The sequence below is a fragment of the Protopterus annectens genome, chromosome 8.part1 (assembly GCF_019279795.1).
Source record: "Protopterus annectens isolate FY-2018-M chromosome 8.part1, PAN1.0, whole genome shotgun sequence".
NCBI classification, from domain to species: Eukaryota; Metazoa; Chordata; order Ceratodontiformes; family Protopteridae; genus Protopterus; species Protopterus annectens.
In genome coordinates, this window is record NC_056742.1 from 62,922,943 (window position 1) to 62,939,519 (window position 16,577).

Below are 16,577 nucleotides of genomic sequence, written 5' to 3' on the forward strand. Positions count from 1 at the left end.
CCAAATCAAGTTAGACAGCATGGGCATTGCGTCCACTGCAAGTGAAATCTTTTCAAAGAAGCTTACAAGATTTAACATTCATGACCTACCCTTTACAAAACCAAACTTCTGTGAAATAAGCCTTAATGGATTTTTAATTATGTGATTTACAAGATTGGTGATGCACTTCATGGCTTTACTGATAGGATTCATAATTCTGACAAGTTTGCAGTTTCAAGGGTTCACTGTTAACCCATCCTTGTTGAGGAGAATCACTACCACAGGATTTGCTCACACAGCCTGGGGATAGGCTTAGGTTAAACAATTTCAGGAGAGGATCAGTGAGTGCATGTTTGATGCTGTTTATTATGCAGCCCAGTATATTGCCAGAACCCATGGACTTGGTATTTTTGGTCTTCAAGTATCTTGGGGGCATGATCATTGTTTGTTGTCAGGGAAGTGTCTCAGGGATTGAATGGAATTGGGATGATAGTTGCAGGGGACACATTCGTCATAAACTTGTTAAGCAGAAAACTAGCAATGTTATTCAGGTTTCTTTGGGAGGCACCACAATGCAAATGTACAGGGCAGTGTTGCAAATTACTTCTTAATCTTCTAACATAAAAAAGAAAGACTTGTAGTTATCCTCTGATGCAGTTGCTGGCCTGAACTCATGGAATGTTTAGCTGTGTTTTATGGTTTTCTTCAATTTCTTAGGGAGGTTTTTATATGGTCTTCATGCTGAGGGTTTCTGACGCTAAATTGTAATTTTGTTCAGCGTTTTCCTTCTTTTTTGCAAGTTGTTTATCTTGACTGACTATCAGAGATGCTTGTTTTTGAATTTGCATCTATATTTAGTTCTAGCAGGGACTGTTAGGCCAATGCATTTGTCTAAATGGGCATACATATATTTAGTGTAGGTCAGGGTTTTTTGTGGGTAAATGTAAAGGAATTTATCATATAACTGTAAAAGGTTTATCTTTTTGAAGTCTCTAAACAGGGTGGCATTGATTATCAGACAGTGGATGTTTTAAGGGCAAAGATAACCAACAGGTGGTCCAACTTAGCTATTTAGGGACTGATCAGGAGTATTAATAGCCTGGGATTAAGTTTGTGAAAACCAGGCTAAGAATATTCCCACCCCTTCTGAAATTGAGGATATTGGAGTGTTGTTAAATCTAATCCAGGAAGCAATGGGGAACCTTATGTTAGCAGTATAGGTACTGCAGTATATGTATGGATAGATACAATCAGCAAGGGTTAATTAGCCATTGCTTATAGGGATATTTTCAAAGAATTCCGAGTAGTTTTCATGATCATGTTGGGCCACAGACAGAGACTAATAACAGCTATAATTTGATATTTGACTTCCCTAATGTGAGCTGGAGTTCTATGAGCTCACTGAGAGAAGTCCCTGGGGATCATTTTTGAATGGATGCTATCACAGATGAACATAAGAGACTCCATCAAAGTTACCAGTGTGTTTAAAGGTGTGGTACACACAAAACCTAGGCTCAGAAGGGGTGGTCTCTTAATAGCTTAGCAAAGTCTCAGTAACAACTTTGACACCCGTGCACTGGCCTAGTAATCAAGGAGCCTCAATCCTCACCACTAACAGCAGTAAGGGGCATCCACATTTGGAGGATAACAAGTGCACAAACAGTACAATTTTCCTTAAGAGCACACAGAGATTACAGTCAGTCTGGAGCTGGTTTTTCCCTTTCTCTCCAGATCCCCAATAAGACTCCCCACTGGCACAGCTATAAGGTTCAGATCTCAGTCGAGTAGTCAAGCCAAAACCTCCAGTACTCTCTCTGTCCAACCAGCGCATGTCCCTGCCCAAGTAGCTGACACACATACACTTTGAGATATGATTTATATACAAACACACTGACACTCCTAGGGAAGGCTAGAACAGGTGCTCCTGCTATGCCCCCTTCTACTCAGACTATAATGTAGAAATCACTGCTACCAACTACCCTTATCAGCTACTAATAAGGCGCTTCCCAAAGGGTGACCAATTTCGCTGTGTAATGCTATTATGACCCAATTAGTAAGGGTGAAGAACAGCAAGGCTATTGGAGTGGCTTTGTACAGTATCACCAAATACATGTAAGTACTCTAGAGCTTAAATTATCTCTACACAAAACAGCCACAGTTAAAAGGTTTAAAAATATTTAATAATAAATAATAAAAACACAAGACAATACTTATTACTTCAACACAATGACATTACAGAGTTCAGAAATCACAGGAAATATTTTAAAACAATATTGTAGGATAGTCTGACAAATATAGAAAACAGCTAGACTAATCTGGCTAAATTCCTATCTAACTCTACGAGAAATCACTGTTCTAAATACTGCATACATACATATAGAGCAAGCAAGTGCTGGTGAGTGGATGTTCTTACTAGATCCAAGACAAGATACAAAATGCTCTTCTTTCTTTCTGAGATAGACCTTAAATTGATAATACACAGGACTGCTGAGTCATTTCAGATTACATCATTCTTGACATCTCTGCTGAAGTTTCTCAGGCTCACATAACTTAAAATTTTACATATCTTTGTAATCTTGCACCTGCCAGGAAGCTACAGCAATAAAGGACACTTTACATGTAAAATCTAGTAATTATCTCTGTCTTAAAACAATAGAAATAATTTCCTAGCCCAGACATCCTGTCTCCGAGATTGAGATCAAAGACAGTTGTCATTTTTTTTATTTAACAGCTTTCTTCCAGCAGGGTGCACTGTGGTTACATTTTTGAAGCTCAGTACAACATATAGTTTAATGATAACATATAGTTATCTTAACATTTGTAAAACAAACCTGTGGATCATAATATTTACAAATGACATAGAATTATTTACAAAATTCTATCTAGCTAGGCTGGCAGCCTTTTAGTTTATCACGACAACACAGTCACAAATGTGTTTCAGAACAGAAGTGCTTCCAAATCTGTACATTTACTAATTCTCATTGCACCGAGAAGGGCCAACTTCTATGTTGTATAATTTCAGATTTCTGTTGCTTGTCAAGCTGGGCAGGCTTGGGTGATCATGAGATGAACTCTGCCTAAAAAAGGTACAATGGAAGCAGCAAAGTCTTTTGTCAGTACTCAGAAACCCTTGATTGAGAGGTGTAAACTGTCTTTTGCCAAGCATGTAGGATTGTTAACTGTCTCTAAATCCCCCTGGAATGACTCCAGCTACTCAGACAATTGTTGAACCCAGTTATCTTTCCCTTGAATATGGGCATCATTCTTGATGAAGAGAGGATACTACACAGAACTGGAGTCTTTTCCTTGATTGTATAGCAAACTTCAATAAAGCTTGCATAGCAAGCTCCCATATGTCCTTCAGGTTTTTTTTTTGTTCCAGGTTATTTAATCCAATGTGGAGTCATACTTGCTGATGGAGAGGATCTTGAGACCCCTTGATATGTCTGATCCTAATAGGCAGCTAACTGTAATCCTATCCTTGCTCAGCTTGGTGAGCATAGAATCTGGGTATAATGACAGAGTCACCAATTGCTAAGACATTACCATAATATGGGTTATTTATGCTAGACATCTGCTGTTAATGATGTGTGGATGAGTACATGTAATTGATGTGTTGGGATGGGTTATTAGTGCTTAATCTTCTGAGTTTTAGGAGAAAAGGGTAGTGATTTTCTAATGGCATTAGTGTATAAAAGGCTTGAGTAGTCTATGTAAAAATGTTGCATTCATATGGGTGGGGGTACGATGGTGTAATGTTCAACGCATGCTTCAGCTTGACAGATGGATACCTCCAAATGTGCAGGGTATTTACACAATTTACACATCTCAAACAAAGAATTAAGTGGGTTGACCAGGGTTTCATTATTACTGAGCATGCTATAATTCTTACACAATGACTTCTAGAAGGCAAGATATAGAAAGGGAGATCATTTGCTGTCTGTGCAACACATCCAGTGCTGTTGTTGATAGAACCTTGAGGGAGTCAGCTTAGTGGTTTTGACAGACTGTTTTGAGTACCATATACAGGCTTATGCAACTAGTAATAGATTGGCAAAAATTGGCACACAATAGTTTTGCCCAGAGATCGATCTTTCCCAGAACCTATGAAATTAAAGAAAATATGATTTCAGTGCTTGCTAATTAGAGTTGTATGCACTACTTACTATTCAGTTGCAACTCAGGTGGAGGTATGCTAAGCACTGTACAAAGCAAGTTAAAAAAGCAACCAATGGTAAACAACTTCATCTTTGAGCCAATAATGCTTACCTAAAAATAGCAGCAATTAAACTACTCTCAATAAAATAAACATGAACATAAGTTCTCTCTCTCTCTCTCTCTCTCTCACTCTCTCTCTCTCTCTCTCTCTAAGATGGCACTTTCACCAAGCCAGAGTAAGTGTTACCAATATATGTATTAAACAGAAATTAAATGAAATAAAATGGGCAAAAGTATGAAAATGGTAGCAATAGCTAAACAACTTTAAGTTCAACAAAAATGCAAAAATGAACTTTCTTAAGCCTTTTGATGTAGTAGAAGTCCAGAAAACCACTTTATAAGTTCAATGGTTAATGCACATGACTGCAGGTCTCTGCATCTTATCATCTTTTATTCTACCTGTCTGTAAAATTTGAGTACCACTATCCTCCCAGAATAAAAATGGTCCCCCTGGAATAAAATTGCTTTTTAGGTGCAACCGTGAGTTTTGTATTCTGCTGATACGATCAGAGAATCACGCTTACTTTTAAGATTTTGTGACTCATAATGTAAAGTCTCAAAATTTTGATATGGCACCATTTTATAGGTATTCAAATCGTGTTCTATTCTCACTATGCAAGACATTTTTTTTTCAATCACAAGATAAACTAATACCTTATTCATTATTAACAAAAGTATTCCACAATGAGAAAACAAACAGAAAAGTTAAAAAAGAGACTTGGGTAAGTTAAGCATCTATGTCACATTTTGAATTTGCTATTTTACCAAAAGACTTAATAGAATTACTATTATTTTGTTTTCTTGTGACATAATGACTAAATGCCATTAAAAGACTTAACAACACTAATTGGAAGCCCAAGAATCATTACAAATGGCAGCAGTAGTAAAGCTACTTTCTTGGCTTTGTAGCCAAGAACTTGTTTTCTTAGACATAGCCTAGCTAACAGCATTGATAAAGTGAGTTAGGGAAGGTCATCCAGAACTAATGCACTTTAGAACACACTGTTTTCATTCAAAATAAGTAATAGATTTAGCTGGTCTAACACTTCAGATTTTGAGATACAATGCCTACTGCACCCCACTCCCACAATGATTATGATAAGAATTATTTGCATAAAGCTATAATTTCTAGTACAAGAAAATATTTAGTTAAGGAGCATACATTTTGAAAATATTGAATGTTAGATTTTGTGCTGGAGAAAACTCATAAAGCAACATTTCAAGGTTTAATAATCATTTTCTAATGCATGCATGGCTTAACATCAGAGCATTTCTGGCCAGTTTCTAATTTTTTTATATAAAGTCATCAACTGCCATTTTAGGAAATGTGCACTTCTAAACTGAAATTCTTAAAGTAGGAAGATAACAAAGTTTCCTATTACCCCCCAAGGAAGTACAAATGCACAGTTTGAAGGGTGAAGGGAACTTGTCCCCTGAAAGATACTTTTAATTTCTTGTACTTTTATTCAACTAAAAAAAACTTTTTTTTTTTTTTTTTTGCTGTTATTGTTTTGTTTTATTTTATTTTGTTTTTGAGCTCAGAGTAAATGAGTTTTGTGTTGACTTAAGACATGCATCCCTTTTTAATACATGTCTTCAATAAAACAGACCACTTCCTTATTCTTTCACAGGCAAAATGTTTTAACACTATCTAAAATAAGTATTTAGTTAAGTAAATGGGTGCCTTTCGTGAGTGGAAATCAAGGTGGATTTGTAAAAGACACCTCTGAATAACATTTGCCTTCTGTTAACATGAATGCTGGTAAAGTTTTTTAATAGTCCTTACTTCCCATAAAAAGGTGTGAGAGCAGGATTCTCAGTTGCAATTTCTGCAGCTATAGCAGATGGTATTGATCCTTTCTGCAACATAGCAACAGAAAAATTCAAAGCTGTGAATACTTAGCATCTGCAACATAGTAACAGAAAAATTCAGAGCTGTGAATACTTAGCATTCTAAACTTTGGTCAGTCTCTGTATTTTTAAATGCTGAATTGAATATAAACAGTTTTGAACTGTTTAGATACATTTTTGATTGTGTCTAAAGTGTCCCTGATTTTCAGGGATGCTCCTGATTTTGACTCAACTTTTAGCTTTGCCCCTCTTAACCCCTCCTATAACTGGTGATATTTTTCTAAAAGGTAATAAATTATGCTTAATAAATAATGACAGTAATTAGAGTTACAAACTTATTTTACTCCATAAATGTACATTACTAAACATTCCCTTAATCAACATATCCAGTTAATAATACAAATATTATACAAGTATCCCTGATTGTCCCTGATTACTTCTGGATTTGTTCCTGATTCTTTTCAGATGTGTCCCTGATTGGTTGATAGCTATGCAAAAGACCTTGTTAGCACCAAATATTGAAAACCTTTTAGCTCTTAGCATAATGAGCATAATCTCGTACATGTTTTAAGTAGATAACATTCCCTTAGGACTGTTGCACTCAGGTCTTGTAGATCAGTGTATATTCTTCTCTTGCCTGGATTAACTACAGTAATCCTACTGTTCACCTATGGAATTCACTCAGTTTGTTTCACAATCACACTGCATTGCTCATTAAGCTTTAATATCTTCTCAGCTCTCATCCTTAAAGTTAAAATGTATATATATATATGTTTTGCAGCATATCTTGAAATTTTCTGCATTAAAAATGGCTGTATCAAAGTAAGTGATTATTATTATTTTCTAATTTGTTATACCCCAGAATTCCCTGCGTGGGGCCTGACATGGGTACCATGATATTGTTTTACATTCAGTGTCTTACCTTTCTGATGTCATTTTGGAGAGACAGACATAGGTTCATAGGTTGGTACTAGGCTATCAGCCATAGGGCCTATACAAGCCTAGCCATAACAATTCCCTGGATATTTCTTCCCACAATATTTACTTCCCTGGACCCCTGTCTAGCAGGGCGATTGACGTGATCCTTGAGGTGAATTTCCTATCTCCCATCCAATCGTTAAGGTTCCTTTTGAAGAGGGCCAAGGAGGCGCTCTGCCTGACATGTATGGGTAGTCTATTCCAGAGTGTGGGGAGTCTCTGGGTCAGGAACTTATCCTTCCAGCATGTTTTGTTCATTGTGATGACAAGGTTTAGATCCCTGGAGCATGTAGCTCTGAGGGATTGGGATTTCTTTAAGTGGAGCATGTCCAACAGCTCAGGGTTTGACATGGCCTTGTATGTTAAGCAGAGATCACTCTGAGTAGACGATATGCCACAGAGTATAGCTGGAGTTTTTAGACAGTCAGCATAGGGCATTTGCTTTAGGCCTGTGATTCTTTTAGTGAGGTATTTCTGCGGCATTTCCAGCTGTTGCAGAAGTCTTGTGAGGTACATACCAAATGGGGCATTGTACTCTAGTGTCTAATGAGGGATGAGTACAGTGGGACAATGACCTCCTTTTTTTTGGATGAAAAGCATTTAGTGATGAGGTGTGCCACATAGAAGGATTTCCTGACTGTTGTGGTGATGTGGTTATCGAAGGTGAGACCACTGTCCACCTGTGTCCCTAAGTCTCTCATCACACTATCAGTGTTTAATGTACTCCCACCTATGTGGTAATTCATGGGTACATGTTTTTTCCCAAAGGGGATAACTATACATTTCTTGGCATTAAGCTTGAGCCCATGGCTCTGGCACCAAGCATCTGTTTCTGTAAGGCCCCTTTGTAGAATATCCACATCATTTGGGGATTCAGTAATAGCTCCCAGTTTGCAGTCATCTGAAAACTTTGTTAGCCAGAGTCCCTTAGTGTTGGCCTGTACTTCAGAGAAGTCGATGCCAAACATGAGCGGCCCCAGAACTGAACACTGAAATACTCCACTTGTTTGGAGCTGGATTTGGAGTCGGCTACCTTTACTGTCTGGGTTCTGTCAGCAAGCCAGTTGGCAACCCATGAAGTGATGTAGGGATTTATGCCCAGCTTAGTAAGTTTATCTATGATTCCAGAGTGCAGGATGGTGTTGAAGGCCTTGGTGAGGTCCAGATAGACTGTGTGGACCACTTTACCCTCGTCCACAGCTCTGGAGACTGATTCAAAGAAGTCAATCAGGTTCAGGAGACAAGATCGGCCATTCAGGAACCGAAACTGGGTGGGGTCCAGTGTTTGAAGGTTGCTAATGTCTTTGTTTATAAGTTCCATAATAATGCGTTCCATGGTCTTGAAGATCAGGCTTGTCAGACTAATGGGACAGTAGTTCCCGGGATCCAAGGTGCATCCTCCCTTGTGGAGTGGGATAACTGTAGCTGTGCGCCACTCAGTGGGCACAAAGCCTGAGGTGAGGCTATGATTAAACATGACACTTAAGTGAGGTGCCAGTTCATTTTGTAGTTCATGTAGTACACAGTCCAGGATGTCATCTGGTCCCATGGATGCTGTATTCTTAGCTTTGGAGAGTGTGGTTTCTACCTGTGTGGCCACGATTACTGGAATTTGGCAATCTTTTGGTATTGAGATGGGCCCTTTAGAGGGTGAGAGGGGGATGAAATTGGTACTAAATCGATCTGCCAGGATACTGGCAATATCCTTGGGATCAGTATATTTATTGCCATTCTGTTGTAGCTCAGAGCATATCTGAGTATTTCCATTTATATTCTTGACATAACTATAGAATGCCTTGTGGTTGTCTTTGGAATCTTTGGCAATTTTCTTTTCGTAACTAGCTTTGGAGGATTTTATGAGGGATCTCAGCTTCTTACTGAGGCTGGTAAGGGAGTTTTTTGCATCTTGGGATTTTCCTCTTTTCTACAACAGTTTCTTTCTTCTGTTGCATAGTTTGTTTATGGCAGTGGACCACCAGATTGACTTCCTTTTTTGGAGGAGAGCATCTTGGTTCTATTTGGGATGGCATGATTCATGCACGAGTGGATGTGCTTGTACAGTGACTTAGTGTAGGATTCAGCAGTCGAACTTTCAGTTCCCGTCTGCATGGGTGTCATGAAGTTTGTCACTTCTGACTTGAGTAGCATGAAGTTGGCTTTGGAGAAGTTTTTTATTTATTTATTTATATTTGTTGATCAGGAGTGTCCGACTGGACGTAGGTCCATTTTCAGCGGAGGCCCGGGGAGAAAAACTCCACAGTTAAAATAAACAGACAGTAGTTACATTGGATTACATAGCGATTAACAATTTACATAGCAATTACTTACAACATATTTACAGATGAAGAATATAGTACATCAGTAGACAACTAGAATCTTTATCTGTGAAGTACATAACAGACATTAACAAATGATAAAATAAGAAGTTCCTGCTGTATAATAAGTACTAGGCTTATGAGCATCAGAGCTTGCTATAATCAAGGTAGTTAGTGGAGTGGAAAGAAAGGTAGTGGTTGGATGGGGTGGGTGATATTACAGTGGGAGTTGCAAGGGCATAGCCAGCATGTTTTTAGGCACGCTTTTAGTAAAGTTTTGAAGAGGGTGTATGATGGTATGGAGGTAATTGTGGGTGGAAGGGAGTTCCATAATTTGGCTATGGTGCAAGAGAATAGTGCTTCACCAGCAGAGTTATTGGCTTTAGTGATCTGCAAGTGATTTTTGTTGCTGGATCTTAGTGGTCTGGTGGTGTGATAGGGTTGGAGTAGATTCTGGAGGGATGGGACATTTAGTGGATGGTTTACTAGTTTGTGGGCAAGTGAAAGTTGATACCATTGAAGGAGGTGAGGGAGTTCAAGCCAGCCCAGTTCAGCAAGTGAGAGACAGTGGTGACTACGGTAGGATGCCCCTGTGGCGAATTTGGCGATTTTGTTGTAGCAGGTCTCTAGTTTGTTTAGATCGCATCACCTTAGGTTGGTATATATTGGAGAGGCATAAAGTAGGGTGGAGATAAGGTGGGAATTTGCTACTGAAATCTTTGCTGCTTTAGTGAGAAGATGCTTATTTCTGTATAACGCTCCTAGTATTTTGTGGACTTTTTTCATGGTCATGGATATGTGAATGTCAAATTTTAGTTTATTGTCTATTTCCACTCCTAGCAATTTGGTGTGTTCAGTTGGGTATATAATGGTGTTGTCTTTTGCTGTGATGTTAAAGTGAGAGTTGTTTTGAGTATGTTTGGTGGGTTGGAAGATTAGTAGTTTAGTTTTGTTTGGGTTGAGTATTAATTGGGCATCGGATAACCAAGTTTCAACAGAGGAAAAGGCTTCCTGTGTGACTTTTTGCAGTTTGGGTAGGGACTGGGCTGAGCAAATGATGGTCGAGTCATCTGCATATTGTATGAGTGTGCCATTTGTGGTGGCAGAGGCTAGATTATTGGTGAAAACAGAGAAGAGTAGGGGTCCAAGGATGGATCCTTGGGGAACCCCTATGGAGACAGGTAGTTGGGGAGATATGTCATTCTGCCATACAATGGATTGTTGGTGGTCAGACAGGTAACTCTGAAATCAGTTGGTGACTGATTGTGAGAAGTATAGGTTATTGAGGACAGAGATAAGTTGTTTGTGTGGGACCTTGTCAAATGCTTTAGATAGGTCTAGGAACGTAGCAGAGGAGAGATAGCCATTGTTTTTATGCTGAAGGATAGTGTTAGTAAAGGAGAGTAAGGCAGTGACGGTGCTATGGTTTGGTCAGAAACCATGCTGAGTATTGGAAAGGAGATTGTTAGTAAGGAGGTAGTCTGAGACCTGAGAGTGTATGCATCTCTCTAGTATTTTGGAGAGTGAAGTGAGAATAGCTATGGGATGGTAATTGGTTAGTTCTGTGGAGGGTCCGCCTTTGTGGAGGGGACTTATATGTGATACTTTCCACAGTGTGGGAACGTAACTTTCTGACAGAGATCAGTTAATCAAGATGGATACTGGGTAGGCCAGAGCATCAGCTGTGATTTGTAGGTATTCACTTGGGAGGTTGTCTGCTGCCAATTTGGTGGGTTTAAGTTTGGTTAAGAGTTTTTTTATGTTAGAGGTAGGAGGATAGATGGAGGTTTCCTTACTGGGGGGAGGGGTGTGGATATCAAGGGTGATTTGCTTATGGTCAGACCTGACCAATGAGGGGGTGACCACTGATGTGGACATCTATCTCCCATGATGGTAATGACCAGGTCTAGGATATTGGAGCCCCTGGTGGGACAATGGATTAGTTGATCCAGGGCATTGAAATTTATGAATTTCAAGAACCGTTGGGAAAAGGTGTTGGTACCCGAGTAGTTTTCCCAGTTAATGGCAGGGTAGTTGAAATCATCCAGTATTAGGGTGTTTGGTTGTATCTTAATATTTTCCAGTATGCTTAGAAAGGTGTAGTGAGAATCTTGGGGAATGGTGGGGGATCTGTAGCAAACTACAATTTGGATTGCAGTCTTACCTAGTGTTAGTTGCACCTAGAGAATTTCAGATGCATTGTGTTGGGCAACTAGTCTGGAGGTGTGAATATCCTAGGTGAATATGGACACTCCTCCACCTTTAGTGTTTCGGTCTTGGTTTGGTGGCCGAAAAAGTGTGATAAGAGCTGTAGCCTGGTATTGCAGGGGTGCTCTCTGGAGCCTTGATCCAGGTCACAGACACTGCACAGATATCGATGTTCTCCATTTTTAGGAGTGCCTTGAGAGAGTGCATTTTGAGGTTTAGATTTCTAGCATTGAGTACCATTACCTTCAGATTTTGCATGCTTGTATCTGTTATGGTGGTGGTTTTGTCCTTTGAACCTTGCCTATAAAAAGCACTATAGGGGTGGCAAGAGCTTTAGCCAGTAACCTGAATCCCAGGGGTGACAGGTGCAGACCATCTCTGGCAAAGCATCGTGGTCTGTCGATCATGTTGTCCCAGGCAGACAGATACTGGATCCCCTTTGAATAATACCAGAAGCTTAGCCAATTGTTGAAGTCAATTATTTTGTCCTTATACTGTGATATAATTCTGGGTGAAGGCAGGATGCTACTCAGGGCTAGGGTCATACCTGCCTGGGCCACATGATCCGAGAGCTCTTCCATGTCTCTTTTCATGTAGTCCAGGGAGGTACGTCTCAAGTCATTCACTCCAACATGGACAATGACAGAGTAGTATTTGTACTTGTTGTGGAGTGACTTGAGCGCATGCGTTATGTGGTGGAACCTGGCACCTGACAGGCAGCTGACTGTAATTTTGTCCTTGTTCATCCTGGTGAGTGGGACATCAGTGTACCTGTCTATGACTAAAGTGTTAGGTACGTTTTCTTGCCTTAGGAGCTGTTGTTGGGTGGCACACTGGTGTTGTGAGCTATGTGTCACTTTGGTTGTGACTAGTGTTTGTTTGCATTTCAGCTTCAGAGGTCCTTGTTGCTTGGGCAGGTTAATGTTAAGGGCCTCTGCATATGTAGGTTTAGTGCTGCTATGTGTGGGTATTAAAGGTGTGGGTTTTGAAGGGCTATGTGTTACTTGAGGTGCAGTGCAGGTGTTAACCTTCTCCTCTTGACTGTCTAGCACAATCTTGGCTGGAGAGAGCTTTGCTTCCAGTTTGGCTATGTAAGTGCATCTCTCGCAGGTTGTAGCACTGGGTGGTAGGAGGAGAGGGTTGTCTGTATACATGAGGTAGTTGCTGCATTGCCCCAGAATGCCCATATTCACCAGGTGGACAGGAGAAATCACCAGAAGCTGATCCTTGGACATGCCTGTTTAGGTGCTTTTTTGTAAAGTACAAGAGCTATTTTCCCTTACCTTTGCAAGGTACTTTGCAGTTATAGGCTGTTTAGTGCCTATGATTAATTTCTCCTTATTAACAAGGAGAGTTGAGTGCTTGTATCAGTTTAAGGATTCCTAGTGCTTTCCAGCAGGTTCTAGAGCAAGTGCTAGTCACAGGGGTTCAGATTTTAGTGCTACCACTGAGAAACCAGCTAGTTCTAAGGGAAAATTTGAAGAGCAAACTTTCTGACACCTGGAATAATTTAAACATAGCCCCGCGGTGCTGCACGGTCATTTACTGTGGTTTTCTCTCTTAATAGCTTATAAAAGTACTGTGAATGCCTACTTTCTTACTTTGAATTTAGAGTCATTGATATTAATCTTCCTTCCCCAGCTCATTGACTTGTCTTAGCAAAACACTGTATGCAATGCAATACAAAAACGCTGCAACAAAATACCAGAATAAAAACACACTTTTACAAAAAATACAGTGTAGAAAAAATTGCAAAATCAAAAACTGATAGTAAGAAGACTAAGATGTCTTTCTTTGTGGCACTCAGAGTGTGATTAAAGGGAAAGGTGATCAATTTGTAAATAGATGAATAAGCTAAGTGTGGGGTTATTTTTTGCATCTGAAAATTATATTTATTTATTTTATTAATTTAACATTTGTTTACTGAGATTGTCTGTTTGGGTATAAAACCATTTTCAGCAAAGGCCCATGGAGAAAAGCTCCAGATATAGATCACATTCCACATTGCAATACATAGAGAATTTACATTTGTATCAGTAAATACAAAATTGCGCTTGAAACACTAATACATAGTATAATACTTACAAATAGTCTAATATTTACAAAAGTACAGATAAACTGGGTGCATAGAGTCAAATATTTACATAATTAAGAGGCAACATGGTAGGTGTGATAGAAGGAAATAAGCTGTTGACATGAGAGCTTGATTGTTATGGGAGTCTTTAGTTCCCGATATGCTAGTTTCAGATAGACATGATGCCTAACTATTGTCAGAAGTAAGTTATACTGAATGCAGTGAAACAATAAGACCATGCTAGATAAAGTTTGGGTAAATATAACTTAGAGACAGATTGAGGTTGTGATATAGAGTTGTCATCAATGGGTGAAACCCAGGGTTAAGATTTTTTTTAATGTGGATATATTAGAGTTTAAATAGAGCTTGGGAACCATGTAGAAAACAAAGAGATTATAGAGATGCTAAGAGAAAATTCATAGGAATGTTTTCATGGGTAAACAGTTGAAAGTAAGTTTGAGTTTTAAGTAGGACAGTAGATGGTTATCCTGGTGTAGAGCAGGAGCAGAGCCATTCCTTTATGAGGTGGTCTTTTAGATAGATTTCTTTGATCTATGGGTAGTAAGTCACTTTTAGTCATTTGATCACAGATGGTAACTGAACGAGTATTTTTGTAGGGATGCATTTAGAGCAGTAGATCTGTCAAGATACTTAGTGATCTTATATGCAGTGAGTAACTGAGTATATTTTAGGTAGTTGGGTAGTTCTGGCCAGTTAATGGCTTTTAGTGTAATACAATGATGGATGGGTACATTACTGATCACTAGTAACAAATCTGGCAATGTTATTATAACACTATTCCAATTTATAAATAATTGATTTTTGGAGATTTGTGAGAATATGGGCATCCTTGAGGAAAGAATGAAGGAGGTAAGATTTTGTTAGTATGATTCTAGAGATGGGGTGAAGAAGTTTCTAGCTCTGTAGAGTAGAAGTAATTTTTGATGTTTTTTAATGGCATTTTATATATGGTAATCTAATCTGAGAGTGTCATCTGTTATCATTCCTAGCAACTTAGTTTGAGAGGTTAATTCAGTTTAGGTACTAATGAGGGGTACGTATTTTGAAGCCATTTTCTTTCATGGGAAAATAGTAGTAGTTTGGTTTTGTCAGTATTAAGCATAATTTGATAGTTTTTGTAAGGTCTGTGTCACTTTGTCAAACATTTATTTAATCGGATATCTAATCATTGAACCCTATACATCAAAGCTACAATTCGGTGAACTATCTAAACATTGAATGTAAATTGATCCAATTGTTTTACTTGGCCAACACAATGTATTTTACGTTCACAGCATTGGCCAAGTAAAATAATTCTATGAATTTACATTTGATGTTTAGTTCACTGAATAGGAACTTCAATGTATAGGGAGAGATGATTAGTTATTCAATTAAATAAATGTTCAACAGAGTGATATAGACCCATTTTTGTAACCATTTTTCTGTGGCAGTGAAGGATTCCTGAGTAATATGTAGAGGAGTTGGATCATTTGATGAGCATATAAGTGTTGAGTTGTCTGCATATTGTATAATGGACATATGTTGTGCGCATGCATGGAGTAAGTTAGCAATTATATTAAACAGTAAGAATCCATGGACTGAGCTTTGTGGGACACCTGTATTTACAGGCAGAAAGGGGGGGGTAGAGTATTCTGCCATTTTACTGATTGGAATCTGTCTTTGAAATAACTCTGAAACTGGTTTAAGTTATTTGCTGTAAGGCCTAATAATGACATTTCTGTTAGAAGTTTTGTGTGGCTAACAGTATTGAAGGCTTTTGATAGTTCAAGGAATAATGCAGATACAAATTTGTCACTATCTCTGGATTTATTGACTGTTTCCATGAATAAGAGTAGAGCTGTATTAGTACTATGGGATAGTCAGATACCATGTTTTGCTGAGGTTAAATGTTCCTGTTTAAGATATTGTAAAAGTAGCTTATGGACACATTTTCCAGTAATTTTGATAGTGGGTATAGTATTGCTATTGGCCTGAAGCTTCTGGTATCAGTGAAATTACTTCCTTTGTGAAGGGTAATGATTTGTGACTTATTCCAGAGCTTGGGAACATATGATTCTTTTACAGATGTTCATATTAGGCTAGAAATAAAGTAGGCTGTGCTATTAACTACTATTTTTATAAACTCACTAGGTAAATTATCTGCAGAGGTAAAGCATTCTTTTAGCTTGTTTAGCGAATGTTTAACAGTGGTTGTAGGCACTGTCTGAACTTTGAATGTAGAAGTAGCTTGAGATTATGTATTTAAGTCAAGCTGGGTTGAGTTAAAACACATTGTAATGGATGCTATGCTATCTATAAAATAGTTGTTAAATCTGATGAAGTAGCAGGAGCTGCAAAACCGCTTATGAGTTGCTAATAAACTACACTTATCCTGGAGAACTGTGCCATTCTTGAGATTGCTTGTGTTTTTGGATTTTACTGTTTTTTTTTTTTTTTGTCAGGCTCTTGTATCCAGAAAGGTTGGTGATAATGTTTGTTTGATACTAGTTAAATTATGTTTCAAGGTCCATTGCAGTACAATTTGGAGATGGGTAGGGATTATGTTTTTTCCATGCTGTAGTATTTTGTTGATTGTTAACCAGAATGTTTGGGGATCTGCTTTACAGTTATTCTGGCAATTATACTACATTCTTTGTCTGAGGTAATTTCTTTTCTGCGTGGTTGTTTAGTATGTTATATTGTTGGTGGTTTTCAGAGTTTTTTTGCCATCTTCTCCAAGCTTTGTTTCTGTTCTGCATCAAGTTTCTAATAGTTTTAGTTAACCAGGTTACATCATTTACTTTTATTCTCTTGTTCCTTAGCGGTGCTATTTTATTAAGAATATTAAGGAATATTAAATTAAATGTCATTATCACGTTGTCTAAGGGGATGGATTTTAACATATTCCAAATGAATGATGAGAGCATTGCACTGAATGTGTTTGGGTTAGATTT